This window comes from Podarcis melisellensis, assembly GCF_964234715.1.
Source record: "Podarcis melisellensis genome assembly, chromosome: W".
In the NCBI taxonomy this organism is placed as follows: Eukaryota; Metazoa; Chordata; class Lepidosauria; order Squamata; family Lacertidae; genus Podarcis; species Podarcis melisellensis.
The window spans coordinates 34,310,735-34,327,725 of NC_138535.1; the positions used below are offsets into that span (position 1 = coordinate 34,310,735).

A 16,991-nucleotide genomic window follows, 5' to 3' on the forward strand; every position below is an offset into this window, starting at 1 on the left:
CGGAGAAAGCCTTTGACAATATTTCTTGGAGTTTTATGAAGAAAAAATTACAGGGAATGGGGGTAGGCCAAGGTTTTGAAAACGGTATAGGTGCAATTTATTCAGAACAAAAAGCCAAATTGGTTGTGAATAACGTAGTTACAGAAGAGTTTAAGATTGAGAAAGGAACACGGCAGGGGTGCCCAATCTCTCCATTGCTTTTTATATCGGTCCTGGAGGTTTTGCTAAATATGATTAGAAAGGACCAATTAGTTAAAGGCATACAAGTCGGAGCTAAACAGTACAAATTGAAAGCATTTGCGGATGATTTGGTATTGACATTACAGGAGCCAGAATCTAGTACTAAAAGAGTATTGGAATTGATTCAAGAATTTGGTCAGGTAGCAGGTTTCAAGTTGAATAAGTTGAAAACTAAGGTTTTAGAGAAAAATCTAACACCGATTGTGAGAGAGAGGTTTCAGAAAGAGACAGGATTAACATTGGTTAAGAAAGTGAAATACCTTGGGGTTAACATGACTGCTAAGAATGTGAACCTATTTAAAGATAATTATGAAAAATGTTGGACGGAAGTGAAAAAGGACTTAGAAATATGGTCAAATTTGAAGCTTTCATTGCTAGGCCGAATTGCAGCGATAAAAATGAATGTATTGCCAAGGATGTTGTTTTTGTTTCAAACATTGCAAATTTTGGACAAAATGGACTGTTTCAAGAAGTGGCAGAAAGATATTTCTAGATTTGTGTGGCAGGGCAAGAAGCCCTGAATAAAATTTAAAATATTAACTGATGCAAAAGAAAGAGGTGGATTTGCCCTGCCAGACCTCAAACTTTACTATCAATCAGCCGCATTTTGCTGGCTGAAAGAATGGCTGCTTCATGAGAACACAGACATTTTGGACTTAGAAGGTTTCAACAATGTATTTGGGTGGCATGCATATTTGTGGTATGACAAGGTCAAAGCACATAAAGCATTTAAAAACCATATTGTCAAGAAAGCTTTGTTTAACGTTTGGATAAGATACACGGATCTGCTTGAAAATAAAACCCCAAGGTGGTTGTCACCAATGGAAGCTAAGGCCTCAATATGGAGGCCAACTGGCCAAAATATTGGGAGATATTGGAACAGGAAGGAGACAGCTTAAAGCTGCAGAGTTTTGAAAAACTAAAAAACAAAGTAAGGGATTGGCTTCATTATTATCAAATAATGGAGGTTTATAATTTGGATAAGAAAATTGGGTTTCAAGTGGAGAAATCAAAATTGGAAACAGAATTGTTAGATCCTAAAACTAAGAATCTGTCAAGAATGTATAACTTGCTGTTGAAATGGAACACTCAGGATGAAACGGTGAAATCAGCTATGATTAAATGGGCTCAAGATGTTGGACATAACATTATGATGGCTGACTGGGAACAGTTATGGACCACAGGTATTAAGTTTACGGCATGCAATGCCTTAAGAGAGAATATAATGAAAATGATATACAGGTGGTACATAACACCAGTCAAGCTTGCAAAAATCTATCATTTGCCCGATAATAAATGTTGGAAATGTAAAGAGATTGAAGGTACATTCTTTCACCTTTGGTGGACGTGCCCAAGGATTAAGACCTTCTGGGAGATGATCTATAATGAAATGAAAAAGGTACTTACATATACCTTTCAGAAGAAACCAGAGGCCTTTCTCCTGGGCATGGTCGGCCAATTGGTGCCAAAGAAGGATAGAACTTTATTATGTATGCAACAACAGCAGCAAGAATACTCATCGCAAAATACTGGAAGACACAAGATTTACCCACCCGGGAAGAATGGCAGATGAAAGTGATGGACTATATGGAACTGGCGGAGATGACTGGCAGAATCCGAGACCAAGGTGAAGAGTTGGTGGAAGAAGATTGGAAAAAAATTAAAATTTATTTACAGAAACATTGTAAGATCCAGGAATGTTAGAAGGATGTTGGAATGAAGTAATGTGGTTTTAGCAGAAACGATATAAAAGATTAGGTAAAAATTGATTTTTTAATTGGTGAAATGAGAATGTAAAATTATAGTACACTAAGATAAATTATTAGGATAAAAACCAAGCTGGAAAGGATTTGCTGAAATATTTAATTGAACTAGAATACAAAAAAGGGAGGTGTGAGGAGGTCAGGGAAACAAGTAAATGAAAGACAAGACATGGAAAGAAGGAAATGTTTTTAATTGTTTTTATTTTGCTGTATTTTGTATTTTGTGCTCTCTTTTTATTTTTTTTATTCCTTTTCTTTTCTCATTTTTGTAACTTTTTTGAAACTTTAATAAATATTATTTAAAATATATATATATAGCAAGGCCACTGGACCCAAGAAGCCAGTATAATATTCATCTCCTCTTTTTGTGTCTCAATCAAAGCTGAGTTTTCCCTTTTCTTGTCAGGGAGAGATCTGTCGCCGCCTGGAGATTCGGAGGAAAGAGAGAGGGGAAATTCTGGCCTATCAAGCAGACCTGGACAAGGAAAGCAAAGACCTCCTTGGAAGTGTCCCTCTTGTTACTAGTGAGGGAACAAGCACTTCAAGAAGCAAGTCCGGACTGACTTCTCATTTCAACTTCTCCCCATTTCTCCTTTTCCCATATCGGTTTGCTATTTATTTATTATTCTGAAAATGAATCAAATGCTAGGGTGGCTACCCGCCTCCGGCAATGGCGGAGCTCCTCCGATCAGGAGGAACTTGCTCCATGGAAAGCAGGGTCTGACCACCACGGCGAAGGCGGAGACCCACTGAAATCACAAGCGGGAGAAGCTTGTGAACCTGGGATTCGGCTGGCACCCTTTGCGCCTCCCCTACTCGCGGGGAAACCCTGTTTTGGGGATCCAGAGTGACGTGGGGTGAGTGGCGCGGTGCTTCGAATTGACTGCTTCTTTCACGGAGTGAAGCCGCATTGCTGTTGCCGGAGAGCGCTGACTTTTTCCTGTGGACAATTGGACTTTAAACAACTACCCGTGAGTAGAACGGAAAATTGGATCTTTAAATACCTTAATTTGGCACCAAAGCGGGAAGGTCTTAAACAGGAAGTCCGCCTTCCGCTTTTGTAAATACATTGAAGCAAAGACGGTACAAGCTAAAGTCTTTGAAAGCTTTTGGCAAAGGATTAAATTTCCATCGGTTAAAATTACAAAACCCCCCTTGGAAGCAGGAGAAGAGGGGGGAAATTTTGGACCTAGCGAGCCTGCAGGAGAGAGTGAAAAATCAAATTACCACTGCTCTGAACCTGGAAAGAAAAGAGTTCATTAACTGCGAACAGACCATATTTGACAGCTAGCTAAATAAGAGAAAGATACTGTTTCCATTGCCCTCTTCTGCTCTTAAAAAGGAGGAAAAGTAACTGAAAATGGAAACTATTTTTATGGTTTGAGTTGTGTTTGAAAGGATTGATACAAGTGGAGACTGTTTCCCTCTAGAGGGAGCTTTTGAAACTGTTACAGGAGTGTAACTGGGGAATCGCCAGCTGCAAGATAAGGAATTGTGAGAACCAGAGATTGACCTTGGACCATTTTAAAATGTTGACAGGAGAAGCCATAGTGACTGTATTATGTAAGATAAGCTATTCGCTGGAACAGCTTCATAAGAAGACGGATGACATGACTTTTAAAATTGATAACTTGGAACAGAAAGTGATTAATTTGAGACAAAAAGTGAGCATCAACACAGAAGTAATTCAGGACTTGGTACAGGAATCTACTTGGGCAGGACAAATTGTGGAGGAGAAGGAGAAAGCTGTTGTTGTTGAACCTAAAGTAATACAAGCGGGATCCTTAGTCTTACGGAAGCAAATTGAGGACTACAAATTGAGGCCTTTTATGATTGAATCTAGAAGAAGTCAGATTTTGAGGATCGGATCCCGGCTTGGACTGAAGAAGGAAAGTTGGAAAGATCCCTCTATGCAGGGATTAACTGACATGGACTTGGGTCTGGAGGAGATTGAAGTTCTGGGGGCCTTTGGATTTGGAGGAATCCTGAAACATGTTCTGAAACACTTTATGGATCTTAGCTTCAAATATGGAAATTTGGCTGACCTGTCCAGAAGGAATAAAAGTATTGTTAGGTTGGAGTTTTCCCGAGATTTGCTCTTTAGCATTAAAGAATATGAAGAAGACCTGCAGAAGGGACCTGGAAAAGAGTTAAGAGCCTCGGACATAAGATCTCCAGGTTGATGGACTATATGGAATTGACGGAAAGGACTGGCAGAATCCGAAACCAGGGAGAGGAGATGGTGAAAGAAGATTAGAAATATTGTAAAATTAATGAGTGATAGAAAAATGGTGGAATGATATTTTATGGCCTTAGCAGAAATGTTATAAAGAGTTAAGCATATATAAGTATTTTAGTTTTAATGGAAAATAAGGTTAAAAAATATGTTATTTATAATATGATAGAAAATAGAGAAAGATGGAAAGGATTTGCTGAAACAATTAATAGAAGTGGAATACAAAAAGGGAGGTGAGAGGAGGTCGAGGAAACAAGGGAATGAAAGATAGAGTATGGAAAAGGTGTGGTGTATGTTTTTAAATTGTTTTTGTTTTGTTTTATTTAGGGTTAGGGTTAGGGATTCGGTTTTGTTTAGTTTAGTTTAATGTGTTTAGTTTAACGGGTTTAGGTTGTGTTTTGTATTGTCTATATATTGTATTGTTTTTTTCTCCTTTGTTTTTTCTCTTTTGTCTTTTTTTTCTTTTCTTTTCCTTTTTTGTAATCTTTAAAAGTAATAAATATTTTTTTAAAAAAAAACAAATGCTAGGGTGGCTACCTTCTCGTATAAATATGTTGATACGTGCTTTACCCTCATAAATTCATTTTTTGTGAACATTACCTGGCTGGGTCAACCTTGAGAAATTCAGAGGTGTGAATTTCAAAAGAATGCTGTTTTGGTCTCCATATTTTCCCAAGAATGGTGAATTAGGTAAGTTCACCTTTGAATGCAGCTAAATGGAGTTTATTTCCCATTGTTGTTTATTATGTGAAAAGCAGTCAAGGAGAAGCCTGAGGACTTGTGAGCTGAGAGGGTGGAAGCAGTTCAATTCAAATCCCAATCCTAATTGTGAGTGGAGAGGCTGAAGACTGTGGAGAAGTTGAGACAACTGCGCCAGTTCCTGGAAGAAGAAGAAGAAGAAGAAGAAGAAGAAGAAGAAGAAGAAGAAGAAGAAGAAGAAGAAGAAGAAGAAGAAGAAGAAGAAGAAGAAGAAGAGCGTCTGCTGAATCATGTGGAAGAGGTGAAGAAGGAGATTGCAGGGAGAAGGGATGAGCAGCTGGCCAGACTCTGCAGGAAACTCTCCTCTCTTGAGAGGATCAGGTGCGCAGGACCAGGTGCGCAGCCTGGGAGTCATTTTGGACTCACAGCTGTCCATGGAGGCACAGGTTAATTCTGTGCCCAGGGCAGCTGTCTACCAGCTCCACCTGGTACGCAGGCTAAGACCCTCCCTGCCCGCGGACTGTCTCATCAGAGTGGTGCATGCTCTAGTTATCTCCCGCTTGGACTACTGCAACGCGCTCTACGTGGGGCTACCTTTGAAGGTGACCCGGAAACTGCAATTAATCCAGAATGCGGCAGCTAGACTGGTGACTGGGAGTGGCCACCGGGACCACATAACACCGGTTCTGTGAGATCTGCATTGGCTCCCAGTACGTTTCTGAGCACAATTCAAAGTGTTGGTGCTGACCTTTAAAGCCCTAAACGGCCTCAGTCCTGTATACCTGAAGGAGCGTCTCCACCCCCATCGTTCAGCCCGGACACTGAGATCCAGCGCCGAGGGTCTTCTGGCGGTTCCCTCATTGTGAGAAGTAAGGTTACAGGGAACCAGGCAGAGGGCCTTCTCGGTAGTGGCACCTGCCCTGTGGAACGCCCTCCCAGCAGATGTCAAACCAATAAACAACTATTTTACTTTTAAAAGACAACTGAAGGCAGCCCTCTTTAGGGATCCCGGGTTCAGCCCCAGATCTCTGGAGCGGAAAGGCTCTTGGGCGTGAATATGAAAGGCAGCACCTGTCAGAATAGGTCATACTGAGCCAGTACAAAAAAAAAAAAATCCTTCCAGTAGCACCTTAAAGACCAACTAAGTTAGTTCTTGGTATGAGCTTTCGTGTGCATGCACACTTCTTCAGATACCTTGCTGAAGAAGTGTGCATGCACACGAAAGCTCATACCAAGAACTAACTTAGTTGGTCTTTAAGGTGCTACTGGAAGGAATTTTTTTGTTTTGACTATGGCAGACCAACACAGCTACCTATCTGTAACTGAGCCAGTACAGATGAACATGACTATTGGTTCGCTTCCTCGGCATCCCAGAACTGTGAAGGTTGCCTCAACTGTTGAGCAACACAGCTAAGGAAGAAGGAGTGGAGTGTCTCTGGGGGGAGCATAGCTCCCATTCCCTTCCAAACACACAGACAGGACAGTGTGGTGGCACCCAGGGAATAGTTGCAGCAGCCGGATGGCTGGCTGAAACACACACCATTGCACTCTTTTTGAATGGGATTCAATCTGAATCAGCCAGTTAGTGAACTTGGTGCTCCTGTGCAACAAACCCACTACAAAACTGCTCTTCCCCGCACACTTCCAGGTCCCTCCAGCTGGGCTTTTGGAGTGTGAAGGGTTTTTCTCACTCCAGAGCAGTTTGTGTTTAAGCTGAAGGTCACCAGGAAAGCAAGGGAGACTTAAAAAAATTGTTAATATAATAAGGTTTTAATAACTCTAATAATGACTAACTGTGGAAATGACTGGAAAAAGAAAAAAAAAAACGGAAAATCAAGGCTTTCGACTCTTAGTTTCCTGGAAGAAGATGAAAAGACTCCCCTGGACTAGAAGAGACATCTCATTAACAACTGGAGAAATGCCAAAGAACTTTGGATATCTGCTTGGGAAGTTTCTGATGCAGTATTAATTTAACAAGGAGCCAGGAGTGAAACCGAAAGTAGACTGACCAGCTAGCTGAATCCAATTATATTGCTATGGGGTGGGGGGAAGCCTCTAACATTTTACTTTTTGATACTTGTACTTCCAGGGTGAATTGAATGGTTGGGGGGTGGGGTGGAGGAGAGGCAGAAAGAAGAGCTAACTTGTCCCTGGCTGGGGGCGCAATCTGGACAGTTCTGCCGGGGCGCAAGATCACCTAACTACTGCTCTGCGCCTCTGGACCAGGGGTGGATGGTGCTCATTGGGACTGGGAGGGTGGAAGGCAAGGAGGCCAACAGTAGGTGGCGCCAGAGCCAAGGAGTGGCAGAGCAAATGTGTTCTGTATCTGAGATGGAGTGGGAAGGGGCTGGCGGCCACCTCAGCCATCCCCTGTCTGCCCTCATGGAGCGGCCAGAATCCACTGGACAAATGCTCATCTTGCCAGAGTCTGGGTCTTCTGCTGTTGCTCTCTCAGAAACCGTGCCCAGGTGGGATGCTTCGTTTTTCGTAGCTGCTTCATCCCCGAGGAAGTTGGAGGTGATGCAACTCCTGCATCTCTGACGTGGGAAGTTTGGGAGGTATTTCAAATTCCCCCCTTCTCCCTTGGCTCCCTGGAAAGAAGGCATCTTTACATTTTGAGCGCATTTCACAGGCCAGGAGCCCTTCCCAGCCCAAAGGCGTTCCCCTGAGATTCAGCTTCCGGGCTATGGCTAACCAGGTTAGGAGCAGGAATATTGGGAGCGGGAAGGAACTGATGTCATCTGCCAGAGCAGCTGGCTAATTGAAGGGAATGAGGTGATAACAAGGCTTTCAAATCTGAACTCTTGTTTGCGGCTGATTAGGAAAGAGGGAGGTGGAGAACAAGGGCAATCGGAAGCAGACTCTGGGTAGCTGGTTCCTTCTCTTTGTTCGGGTTCCTACGTCACACCTGCAGTTTAAATGGCAACACTCCTTTGCAAGATTGGCCGCCTTTTTAATTCTTTGTTATGGAAAATCAATAAAATGATAAGTTGCCCCTGCCAAAGGGTTGCATGACATCTGGCTGAAGACTTTTGGTGCTAAACGCTGAAGCTATGCTGGGGTGTGTGGGTGTGGGTGTGTCCATCCGTCCATGTGGCCGCTGTGTATTCAACATTCCACCCCCTCCAAAGCATCCTAAGAACCTTACTTTTCCTTTCACAGTGCTACGATTCCCAGCACCCTTAACAAACCATTGTTCCCAGGACGTTTTGGGTGTGGGTGGGAGGAGATGTGCTTTACGTGTGTGGTGTGCAGGCATCTCCCAGCACATCTGTGTGGGGATTCAAGACTGACTCTTATGCTTTTCTTCCTTAGACCAGCTTGACGTTGAACAAGAGGTTCTCTGGGTTGAGGAACACACGCCATTTCACAGCGAAGCAGAACACGGGCCGAATGGTCACTCTGCCATTGCATTTGGTGAAATCAGACTGGCTTTGCAAAGGAGCTTGCCCCTGAAGCCAGTTGGTTGCCTGCCTCTGGCTGGCTGGCGGCCTGGCATCACCAAAACACAAAGAGACAGCCCCATGCAACCTCACACCCAAAGATTTCTGCCCATGCTTCAGACATGCAGCCCTAAGAGCAGCTCTGACTCCCACTCTAGGCCCCTCTGCCCCAGTCTTCCTCCTGATGTAGGCTACAGGATCTGGGAAGTCTGATCCAGCTTTGAGGTGTGGTTCCATATGGCCGTTAGTACTGTTGTGTTTTTGCCAGAGAGCCACGTGGTAAGGAAGATCTCCAAGCACGCTTCCTAGGGGGTCCTCTTTAATCCTCAGATGGGCCCACAAAGGCATGATCCAGCACCCTCATGCCACAGCTGCCTCTGGAGTGACCCTCCCTCCGGTAAGAGGTGTGCCTCACAGCTGAGTGCCTGGTTGTTTGTGTAGGGCGGGGGCAGGGAATCTTGTGGGCTCCCAGATATTGCCAGATCCAATGGCCTTCTGCCTCAGGCAGCATGGCTGACGGTCAGGGGTGATGGAATCCAACAACATCTAGAGGGCCACACAATTCCCCACCCCTGGTCTAGTGAATTTGAGGTTCTTGGTTTCTCTCCCTCTGCCCCCTTTTGCCTGGAAAAGCACTTTGGCAGATTCCTTTGGAGGATTTGGGTGTGACAAGCTGTAGCAGCGCACTGAATAAAACAACTCTGAGAAGCTGAAACACCGGGCTGTTTTCTTTTCTAATAAAAATATTCACTGTGCAGTTCACAGGCACAAAACACAATGTTGATATTGTCCAGGAAATGGGTTTTCAGTTGGAGGGCATGGGTTGTGTGAGAGCATATTGTGCGGGATAACCAGTCTCATATAACCATCATGCTTCAGTCTAATTAGTGCATGAAGGGGTTAACACCATAGAGTAAGCTGTCCTGCCATCTTAGCCATGTCTCTTCCCCTTACCTTGGGAGTGAGTTCTGATCTATTCTGGTATTCACTTCTTCAGCGTTTAATTTTATGAAATAAATAAATAATTTTAAATAAATAAATAAATAAATAAATAAATAAATAAATAGGAAGATGTAAAACCACAACCTCCGAAATCAAAGCTACTGTCCCGCCAGACGGATGTTTTTGCCTGGAGGGGGGCCGTATTCTGCAATGTGCTATCGATGCAATAATAGTGCAGCGTTCTAATGGACTGTCCACGCAAACATCATTCTGCTTTCTCAGTTGCTCTGCAATGCTTCGCCAGGGTTACCACATCATGGCCCCCTGGGGGTGCGCTCCTGTGTTGTAGCTCAGCAAAAGCAGGACAACATTCCTCTAGTATGGCTCACAGTGAGGGCTGCTGAGAGTCGGGAGAGATCTCGGAGGCCAAAGAGTTTGCTTTCCGGCTCAGTACAGGGGATCTTGCCAGCTCTTCAGCCCTGACTGGCCGAAGATGCCCATCTCTCATCCATGCAGCTCCACAGCGTGCCTGGATGATGACTCAGATGGAGCTGGACACACCATTCCTGAAGGATGCAATAATCTTGCAATTGTGGTGGACCAACTACATGCCAACAGGATGTCGGACTGAATGGGCCTTGGCCTGAGCCAGCAAGGCTCTTCAAATGCGCTTATGTTCCCCTGACTTTGGGGACGCCTTGCAGGAGTCTCACCCGTCTCATGGCTATTCTTCTAGTGTGGACCAGTTCGACAAGCTCTCCCCCGAAAGCAGGTGCACCATCCAGAACATGCTGGCGCTGTACCTGAAGAAGAAAGCGAACACAGACCAGGAGGCAGGGACTTCTAGGGGAAGCGAGGCCTTCATGCGGGAAGCCTTGACTCCTCACGTGCTCCCCGGGATCAGCTTCGACCCCACCACCCAGTCTTCTGCTGGTGTCACTCTTCCACCTGGCCCAGAACAGGAGGCTCCTTCCCAACATGCAGAATGCCTTGCACGTGATCGATGGGCCTGTGCTCACTGTGACATAGGCAGGGCCGGATTTATGTATAGGCTAAGTAGGCAGAAGCCATGGGCCTCTAGATCTAGGGGGCCTCGCTAGCCTGCCTGCTCCCCAGCGCCGCAGACAGTCTTCCCTCTCCCCAAATTGCAAACCCAAGACTTCATGCAGGGCATTTCTCCCCCATTTCAATGACATTTTGCTTCAAAAGGAAAGGTGGACTTGGAGAAGGCAAGCAAAATGCGAGGGAGATAGTGAAAGATACAGGAAATTGAATGCAGATTTCCAAAAAATAGCAAGGAGAGACAGGAGGGCCTTCTTAAACGAGCAATGCAAAGAAATAGAGGAAAACAACAGAATGGGAAGAACCAGAGATCTGTTCAAGATAACTGGAGCTATGAAAGGAACATTTCATACAAAGAGTACCATAATAAAGGACAAAGGTGGAAAGACCCTCACAGAAGCAGAAGACGTCAAGAAGAGGTGGCAAGAATACACAGAGGAATTATACCAGAAAGATATGGATGTCTCATACACCCCAGGTAGTGTGGTTGCTGACCTTGAGCCTGACATCCTGGAGAGCAAAGTCAAATGGGCCTTAGAAAGCACTGCTAATAACAAGGCCAGTGGAAGTGATGGTATTCCAGCTGAACTATTAAATTTTGTTAAAGATGATGCTGTTAAGGTGCTACACGCAATATGCCAGCAAGTTTGGAAAACTCAGCAGTGGCCAGAGGATTGGAGAAGACCAGTCTACCTCCTTTAGAGGAAAAGGCCTTGAGGGGAGGACCTCTTGCCTCCACAATCCTTCCTAAACATGCATAAGCTGAGAGGCAATTGTCCGGCAAATGTGGTGCTGTGGGGAGGCAGGAACATTTTCCTGCAGTTAAGTATTTTCTAAGTTCCTTTCCCGAAACTTCCCCAAACGGTTCTGAAGCCTGTTACAGGAAAGTCCGAGGGCTCTCTTGGACAAATGAAGACACCGACCAGAGCAATTCAGAGCAAAACAGCAGCCAGTAGGCTCGGTCTTTATTCAAGAAAAGACTGTCGCGACAGGACTCCCACCGCCCACGAGGTGAAGCAAGATGGAAGCCCCGAACAAAGGGAGACCCTAACTTTTATTAGTTGCTAATCCCCTATGCTACACCCCCAGAATTACATCACATTTACATCATGATTACATTAATATTAGGAGGAGTCGAGGAGGGGCTACACAGGTAATCTGAGTGACCTGACACCTGGTCGGAGCCTCCTCTCCCCTCCCCATATGAGTTATTTACAAGAACAAAAGAGAAGGGCGAAGTTTCCTGCCCCCTGAGGGGAATCCGGTCAGAGTCCTTTTGTGCGAGTCCGCATGGAATACACTAAAGGGTGCAGTTTATTGTGTCCTTGATAGCCTTCTGTCTGAGCCCATCATGATGGCTATCAAGGTAGTCACGTCCGCTGAGAAGGGCCGCTGACTACGTGACCGCTCGGTCAAGGGATTATGGCTGCCCCACATCAGGTCACCCCCCTTTGATAGTCCTTGTAATATGTAGCAAAATAAAAGTGGTCCGGTGAAAATCCGATGTACGGCTGATTTTTGGTGAATTTATAAAGAATATTGTCCTTGAAGTTCAAAGTACTTTCGCCTTTCGGAAGTTACTTGCTACATTTTGATTACATCAGTCACGGTCAATTAAACTCGGAAACATTGTATCGAGAGCTGTCAAAAGGTGAGGAAAAGGCGCTTGCAGCCTGCAGTACCAGCGTGGCCGCCGCAAGGGGCGCTGTTCGGCAATGTTGATTGGCTGAGGCGGCCGCCGTTTGACCTAAAGTTCAGGCGGCCGGTCTACTCACAATAAAGATAGGGCGATGCGGAGCGCTGTAGAGAAGAGCTGTCAGACTAGCGCTTCCTTATTTACGGAAGGCTGTTAAGAGATGGCCCTCTAAAGGGACATCTCTGGGGTCAGGGAGGGGAGCTGCGTGCATGTGTGAGTGTGGTGCTTGTGCGTTACACGTGTTAATGGAGGGGGGGGGGTGATTTCCGGCGACAAGCCTCTCTAACCTCAGAAGTCTTTTCCTCTCTCGGGAATTCTGGGATTCGAGGATAACTTCATGGAGAAGGAAAGAAACCTGCAGAATCAGCAAATGGGGAGCCTCCACCCCCACCGCTGCCACCAAGCAGGCTGTAAGTTGCCTTAGAGGTGTACTGTGCCCTCCCACCTCCTTGCTTTGAAGGACTACTTGAGTTGTGTTCTCATCTCCCTGAGGCGTATCCGTGACAAGGAGAGCATGAGCAAGAAGCAACCCCAATGACCCACACTATGCGCCAGCTCTTTGTGCCTTCCACACATCCGCAGTCCGGACAGAGAGAGGGACTCATCCAGCACGTCCTCGCCAAGAGAGAGAAGGAATATGTCAACACCCAGAATTTCAGCTCAGATCATGCCAAAGTGCAAAGACCAGTGGAACCACCACAGCATAAGAGGCCTGAGAGAGGCTTCCGGGACACGGCTGCTGCTGCTGCTGCTTGCGTGAGTGTTGGGAGGACCGCTCCCTCTCCTGCCAACTCCATCCGGCCTAGGGGGCGGGGCCTGCACTACCACTACAGTTTAGAGCAGCTACCAGCAGCAATGGACACAATGGTTTTAAATGTTTTAATCGCTTTTAATTTGCAGCACTTTAAATGGTGGTTGTTGTTTTTTTATAATATTATATTATTTCATTACTTTATTTTTGCTTGGGGTGGGATAAGCATTTAGTCAGGGCTATTGTTTCTTGCTTTGTTTTGTTTTGTTCTGTTCTGTTTTGTTTTATTATTATTATTATTCTGTTAAATTATTATATAGTTTGTATTTTGCCTTTTAAGGGGAAGGGTCATGGCTGCCTGGGAGTGGGCCTCAGCCAATAGATTGGGTGGGGCAGGTTCCACAGGGGGAGATGTATTGGGACACCCGATCTCAGTGATCACGGGCAGGAGGAGGAATTATGCTAAGACCAGACCATGTCATTACCGAGGAGGCAGGTTTAGTCGTTGTTTGAGGACTATCCCTGCCTCCAGGTCTGGTCCTGACCGGAAGGATACAGTAATCAGCAAGGGAAACCCACATGACCTGAAGGTGTTGCTGTGCAATGCCAGGTCAATGATGAATAAAACCACTGCCATCCACGACCTGATTGTGGATGGAGGATTTGATCTGGCATGTGTGACAGAGACCTGGTTGGATGAAGCAGATGGGCCTGTCCTTGCCGCTGCTTGCCCACCAGGTTTCTCTTACGCACAGCAACCCAGGTCATGTGGGCGGGGGGGGGGGGGTGTTGCAGTGATTTTTAGGAAGTCATTAGTCTGCACCAGGCGTCCTATTGGGAAGACCCAGTTTTCTGAGTGCATGTTCTGGAAGTTGGGCAATAGGGGCAGTACAGGATTCCTACTGGTGTACCGACCTCCCCGCTGCACCAAGGATTCCCTGCCCGAGCTGCTTCAGGTCGTGGCGGATATGCTCCTGGAGACACCTAGCTTGGTTGTCCTGGGGGATTTTAACATCCATGCCGACACGACCTTACAAGGGGCCGCTCGGGACTTCGTGGAAAGCATGGCCTCCATGGGGCTGTCCCTGAATAAGTCTGGCCCAACTCATAGCCACGGACATGCCTTAGACTTGGTGTTTACCTCTACGGATGTTGGTGATCTGACATTAACTAAAAGCGAAACAAAAGAAGTGCCATGGTCAGATCACTTCCTGGTGCAACTGGACTTCTCCGCAACCCTTCCCCTACGCAGGGAGGTGGGACCGATTCGGATGGTCCGCCCCCGCCACTTAAGGGATCCAATTGGCTTCCAGAGAGTGGTAGGGGATGCTTTATCCCAAGTTGATGGCCTTTCAGCTGATTCCCTGGTGGCACGCTGGAATGCGGAGTTAACCAGGGCTATTGACTGTCTGGCTCCGAAGCACCCTCTCCGATTGCATGGAGCCCGGACAGCCCCGTGGTTTTCCCCGGAGCTGAGGGTGATGAAACAATCGTTGAGACGGCTAGAGCGCCAGTGGCGGAAAACTCATTCTGAATCAGACCGGACACGGGTTAGAGCTCAACGTCGAGCCTACCAAGTGGCAATGGCGACGGCGAAGAGGGCCTTCTTCGCCGCCTCCATTGCATCTGCAGAAAACAGCAGCAGGAGACTTTTTCAGGTGGTTCGCAATCTATCAGAACCACCTGTACCACCGGGGCCTGGTAGGGACCCCAAGACCTCCTGCAATGCTTTTGCAAAGTTTTTTGCGAATAAAATCGCTCAGATTCAGAAGGAGCTAGACTCCACCGTGGGAGCAGGGCCAGGGCGGGAGAGTGCTAGAGTTCTGTCTGGTCCTGTTACATGGGATCAATTCCAATCTGTTACCTCCGAGGATGTGGACAGGCTGCTTGGACGAGTGAAACCGACCACCTGTCTCCCTGATCCTTGCCCATCCTGGCTGATAAAAGCGAGCCGGGAAGGGCTGGGCGATGGGCTCTGCGGGGTGGTGAATGGCCAACTATCGCCCAGTCTCAAATCTGCCATTCTTGGGCAAGGTGATTGAGCGGGTGGTTGCTGAACAACTCCAAGCACGCCTGGAGGAAACGGACCATTTGGATCCCTTCCAATCGGGATTCAGGCCTCACCATGGGACTGAAACTGCCTTGGTCGCGCTGGTTGATGATCTCCGGCGGGCTAGGGACAAAGGTGAGAGCTGTTTCCTAGTTCTGCTGGATCTCTCAGCGGCCTTTGACACCATCGACCATAACATCCTTCTGGACCGTCTAGAGGGGCTGGGAGCTGGGGGCACTGTCATACCGTGGTTCCGCTCCTTCCTCCTGGGCCGTGTTCAGAAGGTGGTGGTGGGGGGTGAGTGTTCAGACCCCTGGGCTCTCACTTGTGGGGTGCCTCAGGGTTCTGTCCTCTCCCCCATGCTTTTTAATATCTATATGAAGCCGCTGGGAGAGATCATCAGGGGGTTTGGACTGGGTGTTCATCAGTATGCAGATGACACCCAGCTCTACCTCTCCTTTAAATCAGAACCAGTGAAGGCGGTGAAGGTCCTGTGTGAGTGCCTGGAGGCGGTTGGAGGTTGGATGGCGGCTAACAGATTGAGGTTGAATCCTGACAAGACAGAAGTACTGTTTTGGGGGGACAGGAGGCGGGCAGGTGTGGAGGATTCCCTGGTCCTGAATGGGGTAACTGTGCCCCTGAAGGACCAGGTGCGAAGCCTGGGAGTCATTTTGGACTCACAGCTGTCCATGGAGGCGCAGATTAACTCTGTGTCCAGGGCAGCTGTCTACCAGCTCCAACTGGTACGCAGGCTAAGACCCTCCCTGCCCGCGGACTGTCTCATCAGAGTGGTGCATGCTCTAGTTATCTCCCGCTTGGACTACTGCAACGCGCTCTACGTGGGGCTACCTTTGAAGGTGACCCGGAAACTGCAATTAATCCAGAATGCGGCAGCTAGACTGGTGACTGGGAGTGGCCACCGGGACCACATAACACCGATTCTGAGAGATCTGCATTGGCTCCCAGTACGTTTCCGAGCACGATTCAAAGTGTTGGTGCTGACCTTTAAAGCCCTAAACGGCCTCGGTCCTGTATACCTGAAGGAGCGTCTCCACCCCCATCGTTCAGCCCGGACACTGAGATCCAGCGCCGAGGGCCTTCTGGCGGTTCCCTCATTGCGAGAAGTGAGGCTACAGGGAACCAGACAGAGGGCCTTCTCGGTAGTGGCGCCCGCCCTGTGGAACGCCCTCCCATCAGATGTCAAAGAGATAAAGAATTACCTGACGTTCAGAAGACATCTTAAGGCAGCCCTGTTCAGGGAAGTTTTTAATATGTAATGCTGTACTGTTTTTAACACTGATTGGGAGCCGCCCAGAGTGGCTGGGGAAACTCAGCCAGATGGGCGGGGTATAAATAATAAATTATTATTATTATTATTATTATTATTATTATTATTATTATTATAACCTGTATCAGAGTTGGGGCTGGAGAAAGCGACATCTACATGACAGCTTTATTGTTGGGTGCCAGGCAAAGTCTGTCCTGTTCACTCAGGCCACATGGGTGGGTAATTGAAAGTATTAGTTGTGGTGGGCAATTTCCCTTGGTGCCACATACTGAACCGTGGCTTCATATTATGAGCAGGACGGCAGCCTCTCCTCCAGGTTTGCACACCTCTCCCCCACCCCAAGCCTATTGGGAAGCTTCCACTTGGATTTTAAATTAACCACAGTTTGGTGTGTCCAGATCCTAAGGTGGTTCATTTGACCAGCTTTGTAAACCCACGATTGGAAATGGGCTTGTTTCAAGGAGCCATGGTTCAAATGAAGCGGTTTGTGCAGCTTCAGACATTGTGACAAGATGCAGTTAATCCAAAACTGAAGCAAAACCTTTGGAACTCCTCCTAAAAGCTGTGCTGGAGGAAAGGGAGGTGTGACACCCCCCCCCCAACACTTGGTGTGGGTCATCCTTATAATGCTAAGCTTACTACTTCAAACAAAGTTTTTGAGTTTTTGCTTTGGTTATTTCCTCGTACTGTTAGTAGTAAGGTAAAGTTAAAGGGACCCCTGACCATTAGGTCCAGTCGTGACCGACTCTGGGGTTGCGGCGCTCATCTCGCTTTACTGGCCGAGGGAGCTGGTGTGCAGCTTCTGGGTCATGTGGCCAGCA

The 16,991-nt window shown here is 46.9% G+C and overlaps 1 pseudogene across 1 annotated transcript in view; it reads left to right on the forward strand.

Moving 5' to 3' along the window:
- LOC309361247 (inositol polyphosphate 5-phosphatase OCRL-like) overlaps positions 1-16,991 on the forward strand; it is a 65,469-nt pseudogene that overhangs the window by 34,330 nt on the left and 14,148 nt on the right. Inside the window, exons 2-3 of the transcript in view lie at positions 12,374-12,491; positions 12,574-12,768. The product of the transcript in view is annotated as an inositol polyphosphate 5-phosphatase OCRL-like (transcript). The remainder of the gene's footprint in view (positions 1-12,373; positions 12,492-12,573; positions 12,769-16,991) is intronic.